At 40.8% G+C, this 8,283-nt stretch overlaps 1 pseudogene; it reads left to right on the plus strand.

Annotated features, from left to right (window-relative positions):
* The first annotated feature begins 664 nt into the window (after positions 1-664).
* On the plus strand, positions 665-7,853 carry LOC148037770 (uncharacterized; annotated as a pseudogene).
* Positions 7,854-8,283: the final 430 nt, after the last annotated feature.

Genomic DNA, 8,283 nt, shown 5'->3' on the forward strand with positions numbered 1-8,283 from the left:
ATTCCACTCTCAGGATGCTAAGCACATATATAACTTGGGCATGGATCAAATGTGCAAGGGTTTGAAACTACTACAACATTCAACCCTTCAATGAATGATTTTGTCATGCATATTCCAACTTTAAGAGCTACCAAATGGTGACCAAGAGACTTAGGGAAAGTCTCAACACATGTGATTGTTTATGAAATTCTACTTATAGATGGCCGTAATTATGATGTTTAGTGCAAATTTGTAGCCTTGACAATCATCAAGCATTGTGCCTGGAGTTACAGTTTGCTGATTAACAGAAATGAGACGATATCAGTTCAATGAAAAGAGAGGCATCCTATTATCTATTATAAATTTCAATTGGATATGGGTTACGGTAGCCTAGAGATCAACGGCCTTCAAATCTCTACAATAAACACAAAATACGACAGTTTTGCAAAAGATAAACAGTGTATTTCAAAATGCATCGAAGGATGGATGTGGTGTTCTGAAAGGCTTGATGATGGTTGATGCGGCACGTAAGGCATGGCAGGCTAGGTACAAGATGGCGACATAAAAAATAAGCCTATGCTTTTTTAGAAAGAAAGCTTGGCAAACTCCCAAAATATATAGACATGCCAATCTTGTCTTTAGCAAAGACACAAGATCGTCATCAACGAAAGGGAAGAAAAGCGCAATGTATCTGACACGAGGGGAAGGTATGAACGTCAACGAGTAAGAACACAGAGTTCTGATGCTCTATGTTCCATGACTACATGGCTGGGTTGTGATTAAGGAGATAAAGCCAAGCCACAAACCATGACAGCTCTTTTACTAGGATGTCTCTACAGGCCATGTTATTCGCAAATTTCATGGACATGATAGTGAGGTCAATTCTGTGAAGTTTAATGAATATGTTTCAGTCATCATTTCAATTGGATATGATCGTTCTATGAAGGTTTGGGATTGTCGGAACCAATTCAAACAATAGATACATTCTCAGACAGTGTCACATCCCTGGTGGTTACACCAACAGAAATTATAGATGGTTCTGCGGATGGAACAATTCACACATTTGATGTTCGTGCTGGCAGAGAGATTGTGGATACTGTGGGACAACCAGTGACAAGTATATATTTGTCAAATGACAATAAGTGCACATTGGGGGATGTCTTGATGCAAGCCTGCAAATTTTGGAAAGGTCTATAGGAAACGTGCTTCAACAATATAAAGGGCACACAAATAAGTTTACAAATTGGAAAGCTGCTTGTCAAACACAGATGATCATGTAGTGAGTGGTTCTGAAGATAGAAGAGTCATCTTTTGGGACCTTGTAGATGTCTCAATTGTCTCCTCAGTAAAAGCACATGCATCAGTGGGACAATTCAAGATTTTGTTCATGTGGAGGGGACTCCGCATCTATGTAGAGATAGTCCTTGTGAACAACTCTTGTTTTACAATGGCATGAATCAACAATCTCTTTGATCGACTCTCTAGATCTATGGTTAGAGACTGTACAGACTAAGCAGGACAACTGCAGTAAGCATCTTGTTTTCCACAAGCTGGATTCAAGTCATCTGTACTTCCTTCCATTGCAAAAATTTGTACATGAAGCCAAGACGCCAAATGTAAAAGAGAAAGTGCAGCTTGAGTATGCAACCTAGGAGGGATGGATTTTGGATCCTGCTGATGTTGCATGAGCTCTGTTTTGAGCACTTTTGGAGTGGAAGAGCTTGAGTTGCTTTTTCAAAAAGTTCAGAATGTTGCTATTACCAAAGAAGAGGAAGGAACTGATTTTCAAATGCAGAAAAGAGAACCTCACAAGATCTTTCATCTTTGTTTGATCGCATGCATCGGCTTCAGGCAATACTTGACAACATTCACCAGTGGAAGGAGGCTGTTAACTCTTGGAAAGAGATTGTTACTTGGCATCATTTTCTTGTCTTTCTTATTTGCTTGATTGATCTTCTATCTTGAAATTCATCAAGGTCCTTTGTGGTCGCGACTTTGCTTTCGAAAACCCTTCGACATCTTTGGTGAACCCGATGTGAAAGCGTCACATTTAAAAAAAAATATTTTAGGATGGGAGATACTTCAGCATTAATTTCAGCCCCTTCTATGATTCTTGCTTTGTCCTCTACTTCAGCTTCATCATTGACTTCTGTTTCAAGTACTTCTACGGATGATTTAAAGCAGATTTTGCAGAATATGTCTATGTATATGCAACTTCAAAATCAATAGACACAATTGTATATGCAGCAGCAGTAGCAGTTACATCAACAACAATTGTCTTAGCAAATGCGACTATATTCGAAGCAAGAGAATGCAATCAGCGCAATTAAGGCGATTGAAGCAGTTGAAAATGAAAAGAAGCTATTTGAAAATGAAAATGGGATTCTTTGGAGTATCGACAGGACTTATGAGTAAATATTTTCTTCACCTTGTCACACCCGCCTTGAGGGTAAAAGTGACTGATCTTTTTCTTCAAAATTTGCATTAGCAAGATTTTAAGAAGGCCTTGAAAGAGGAGTATTTTCTTGAGGACTTTGGGATGGCTACATGGCGGTCATTCCAAGAGTGGGTCTACATGCCAAACAAAGGTCTAGCTGCTTAAGAATTGATAAGAGAATTTGAAGAGAGGTATAGTCAGCTTGTTGATGCTATTGAACAAAGAGCATTGGATGTTGAGAAATTTGAGCTTTTCTTGCAAGCTGCAGATCCTACTCTTCAAGAAGAATTAGGAGAGCTTCTTGAGGATTGCAGGAAGCCTATGGGTCTTAAAACAGATTGGCAAGATGCCCAGGATGCGGTCTCAACTTTAAGCAAGAGGCGGATATGGAAGACCCGCCTACAGAATGGATCCATGACACCGACGTCGTCTTCTGCTCCTATGTCTGCTTCTACCGTTGTCATTTCTTCTCTTCCTCAACCAGCTAGTTGGCCTCTGCTAGTGCCTATTGTTTCTAATCCTCCTATTCCTCCTGTTCTAAGACCGATGCTGGCTCCTTCTGCTACAAAATCATCCACTCCTTTGGTTCCTTCCTCTCTTGATGACATAATCAAAGGCATAATAGATTTGACACTGGAGTCAGTTAAAGAAGAATTGGTGGGAAAATTGAAAGAGCAGTTTGCTTCGATCGCGCCTACTATTTCTTCTAGTGCTCCTACTGCACCTAGGAGTGCTCCTAGTGCACCTAGGAGAGATCGAAGATGTATTTGGTGTGATAGTATGGAACATCAACATTGCATGGATTGTGAATATTTTCAAGATGCAAGGAGGAAGAATTTGGTATTTTGGGGACAAGATGGTAAGATTTGGTTGACTGAAACAAGAGTTCCACTTGCTACCAATTTTGTGAAAGGCGGAATGAAGAAATTAGTAGATGATATGGCTGAGCGTACTTTCTATGTGGCAGCTAGAGGAGATGCTTCTGCATATGGAGTCCAGATTGAAAAAGGCTCAGAGAGTCAGTCAGCATTATGGACCTATGCTATGGAGATGGTAAACAAAGGGAAAATTCAGCAGACTGTTTTGACTAGTGCAGGTTCTAGCATCAGATCTGAGCCAGGTTGGGATTCGCCTATTGACAGGTACACTATTTATGCCTACTTGGCTAAGTCTCAGGGAGCAGATGTACTTGTTGAGGATAAGCGTAAGAGAAATGAAGAGAATCCAAATGTAGCTAAAAAGACTAGAGGGGGTGAGTTTGTTACTCCACCTACTACAGGGCCGTCTTTGAGACCAGGGCCAGAATGACAAATGGAAGATGCTCAAAAGAAAGAAAAGAGGCATGAGCCTAGACAGAGAAAGCAGCCAGGATTTAGATTAATGTCCGATATTGAGACATCTATGGACATGAAGAAAATCTTTAATGACAAGATACTTGGCAGTGAGGTGGCTTTTACTATTTCTGAGGTTTTGGGCATCTCGAAAAGAGAGTTTCAAGATCAGTTCCAAGAAGTCCTGAAGAGAAAAAGACATACATTGCTTACTACTGATACATAGGGAGTTTTGATTGGGGAGTTGGATGAGGATGAGGATGAGATTATGGTTGAGAATGCTTCTGTTTTTCCGTAGACAGAGAAGAGAGTTCAGCCTATGCATTATGCTGAAACTCATGAGCCTATATTGGTACCGCATAGTCACTTTTTGCAGAGTCATTGGGCTAGGGCAACTACAGAAACAATGGTAAAAATTGGAGAGAAACAGGTGCCTTATGTTGCTTTGGTGGATCATGGTTCAGAGATTAATCTCATAGTTCGTGGAGTTTATGAAAGTAATAGATGGCCTATGGATGCAGAGCATGGGTGGCGTATGAGAGCCGCCAACAACACTGTAGGTGATTTGTATGCTGCCTGTCCCAGTGTCAAGATTTCTATTGGAGATGTAGAGGAGGATTCCCATTTCTTTGTGCAAGATTCATGCTCTTACCCCATAATCCTAGGACAGCCATTCATCATAGAGATGCGCATGGATACAAAAGTAATGGATGATGGATCTGCTTATGCACGGATTCGCAGTAAAGATGGTATGAGAGCAGTCCAGTTTATGACTGTGTGTGTAAATCATGCTAGAAATAGGGATACTCTTCGAGATGCACCTTTGCCCACTGTGAGGGATTCTGGTTTTCATTAGGTACCGTTGTCCCGCAAGATGACGGTGGTATACAGTAGAAGAGATTGGAGTTCTCACCTCCTAGCAGCAGTGTTTTCTCCTCCAAGTTTGTTGGAATTTTAGCAAATAGTTCGAAGAGTTATCAGAAGATTTCTAAGTTGCCTAGAGCTACCAGGCAGCACATATGCAAAAAGGAGAAAGATTTGAAAAATGCAGGTATTTTAGAGGATGATGAGCATATAGATGGGATGTATGATAGTATGGTTTGTGCAGATACAATGACAGAGATGGAAAATATGCTGAAAACTGATATGCAGAGTTATCTCAGTAATGTATCAGTGGAGTCCCTGGACATGTTTCATGAAATTTCAGATTTTGTGTCACAGATAACGTCAGAGGCTAAGGCGACTCAGCAAAAAGTATGGAGTGCTGAAGAAATTCATCAAACAGAGTTTCTAGCTGATTATGATCAGCCTATAGAGACAGAGAGGGCTGAAAACTTTCAGCCAATAGAGTTTACTGTTGAAATATTTCAGCATCCAAAGTTTAGGGCTGTTCTTATGTAGTCCATAGAGTAGAGGGATGAGGATATTCAACCACACTAGAGGGATGAATTGCTAGTTTACAGCATGATTTGAGTAATGCAAAGGATCATAATGAAGCCATGGTTGACACGAAATACAAGACTGTGGATAATAAGGTGAAGCCGGTAGTTGGACCGCTTCCACCTGACAGTGATCAACAAATAGAGAGGGCTGCCAAGCAGGCAATTTTGAGGAATCTAAAGTATATAGGCCATAAATTTTCAGCAGAGACTCTTGCTGAATTAAAAATTGGAAATGGTGATTTCTTGCTAGAGAAGCAGTGCTTTCAGGATATGCTTGAGCGACATGGAAGGGGGTTTTCTTTCTTTTTGCATGAGATTGGATGTGTAAATTTGGATATTGTTGCCCCTATGGTGATCTTTACTATTTCTCATATTCCATGGAACCTTCGACCTATTCCAGTGCCTAGGGCACACCTGCCAAAGCTAGTTGACTTGTTGAATGAGAAAATCAGGATGGGAATCCTAGAGCCTTCATCTACACCATACTCAAATACGTGGTTTATGATTCCAAAGAAGAATGGTACTCTCCGATTTATACAGGACATGCAGCCAGTAAACAGAGTTACTAACATGAATGTTGGTATAGGTCCAGTTGTGGATGAGTTTGTAAAAGCATTTGCTGGACGTGCCATCTATTCTTTAGGTGACTTGTATTCGGGATATGATCAGTTTCAGCTAGCCTTGGAAAGCAGGGACATAACCACTATGAGAACTCCTATTGGGCTTGTCAGGTTGTGTACCTTACCTCAAGGTGCCACTAATTCTGTTATACATATGATGAATGTCATGCATAAGGTTCTTCGTGAGTACATACCTCAACTTACCATGCCTTTCTTGGATGATGTGCCCATTAAGGGGTGTGCAGAAGAAGAGAAGAATGAGAGTCTAAATGAGCAGGGATGTAGATACTTTGTGGCTGATCATATTGCAGCTTGTGAAAAGATTTTGGCCAAGTTAGAAGAAGTGAACTTTACACTATCAGGGCTGAAATATGTTTTTGGAGTAAATGAGGTTGTCATTGTTGGGCATATGTATGGGTATTATGGCAAAAAACCCTCACTTGCGAAGGTGGATGCTATAGGAAAGATTACGGAGTATTGTTCTACCACTTCAGAGGTATGGAGATTCATTGGAGCCTATGTGTTTTACATGATTTGGATACCCCATTTTGCACACATAGCAGATTGTTTATATCAGCTACTTTGAAAGGGGCAGAAATTTTTTTGGAATGAGAGCCACACTAGAGCCATGCGAAAATTGAAGAAGTTATTGCAGATTGCTCCTACTCTCAGGAAAGCGGATTATAATTGCAGAAGGCCTATTGTATTGGCAGTTGACACTAGTCCAATTGGCATAGGTTGGGCAGTGGGTCAAGATGATGCAAATGGAAACAGGTACGCTATTCAGTTTGGAGCAAAAGTCCTAAACGAGAGACAGAGGAGGTATCCGCAAATCAAGAGGGAATTACTGGGAATTGTTACAGCTCTCAAATGTGACAAGGAGTACTTTATTGGAGCCTGAGTTGTGGTAGAGACAGATTACTTGCCATTGATAGGTATGATTACGAGTTGCTCTACTCCGGATATAGCTATGCTGTGATGGATCGCATACATCAAGTCATTAAATCCAAAATTTAAACACATACAAGGGAAGGATAATCTAGTGGTTGGGTGGCAGATATGCTGTCTAGAGCCAGATATGATGATGAGGAGACACTACTTGTAGAAGAGAATGATGTAGAAATTTCAGCTGCTATGGTTGATCATGTTTGTCATGTCTATGATATTGTGGCTTTCATAGAAGAACTCTATGTTGGAGATTGGTTGCAGATTGGCAAGTACCTTAGTACACTAAGCAAAAGAGATGAATGAATAGATGAAGAGTTCAAGAAGATCTGAAGAAAAGCCTATGGTTATTGTCTCAAGGACGGATTTCTTTGGAAGCACCTGAAGAAAAGAGGTGGATTACCCTTGCAGGTTGTTTGCGATAAAGAGAACCAGTTACAGGTGATGAGAGAGTTTCATGAGAGTCCTTGGGATAGTCGTAGAGGAGTGTGGGCTACTTATGAGAAAATCAAGGAAAAATATTGGTGGAAAGGCATGTACAGAGATGTTTCTCGCTTTGTAGAGACTTGCAGAGACTATCAGATGTATTCCATAGTGCGTCATCAAGATGAGCTTCATCCGACCTATCTGCTATGCATTCATTATAAGTGGGTAGTTGACTTGGTTACTATGCCTATGGGTCTATGGCAGATGAGATATATTGTTTTGGCTAGAGAGGATCTTACCAATCATGTTGATGGGGTGGCAGACCTTTGAGAACAAAGACCACTAGTGCAGTGTGTAAGTTCTTATTGGAAGAAATTTTCTGCAGGTATGGCTGTGTGGGTAAGACCACTGCAGATCGCAGTGAATTGGATGTAGATGAAGCTAGGGAGTTTTTCTCTCAAGTAGGAATCTAGTTGGCTCTAACCACAACATACAATCCAGAGGAAAATGGAAAGAGTGAAAGAGGGCATCTGCCGATAGTGAAAGCATTAGCCAAAGCATGTAGAGGATGGATTGGAGAATTGCCAAGACTTCTACCATTTACTTTGTGGGCTGATTGTATGACTCACAGTGTTACAACAGGATATATGCTCGCATAGTTGATGTATGGTGAGAAATCGATTATGCCGACTGAGACTTGTGCTTTGACTTGGTCAGTTTTACCTTGGCAGGAGGATTTGACAAGAGAGGAGCTCTTAGCTCTTCCGATCCGGCAGTTGGAGAAAATACCAAAGGATATTCAGCTAGCTATTGATAGGTTGAAGGTTGCTAGACTTAGAAATAAGGACAGGTTTGATAGCAGGCATTGCTTGCAGCCTAGAGCAATAGAAGAGGGAGATTGGGTATTAGTCTTTGATAGCAGCCTTGAAAATCAGCATACTGCACTTTGGAAGATGGTGAAAAGATGGTTTGGGCAGACATGTCTTTGATAATGCAACATATGAGCTGACAAAATTGGATGGGATAGTGCTTAGAGTGCCTATTGCAGGAAAAAGAATCAAGATTTTCAAGAAAAGAGATGATGAGGATTGTGCATTGGAAGA

Source organism: Lygodium microphyllum, chromosome 4, assembly GCF_053477565.2.
Source record: "Lygodium microphyllum isolate KBCC chromosome 4, Lygodium_microphyllum_v1.1.10, whole genome shotgun sequence".
Taxonomy (NCBI): Eukaryota; Viridiplantae; Streptophyta; class Polypodiopsida; order Schizaeales; family Lygodiaceae; genus Lygodium; species Lygodium microphyllum.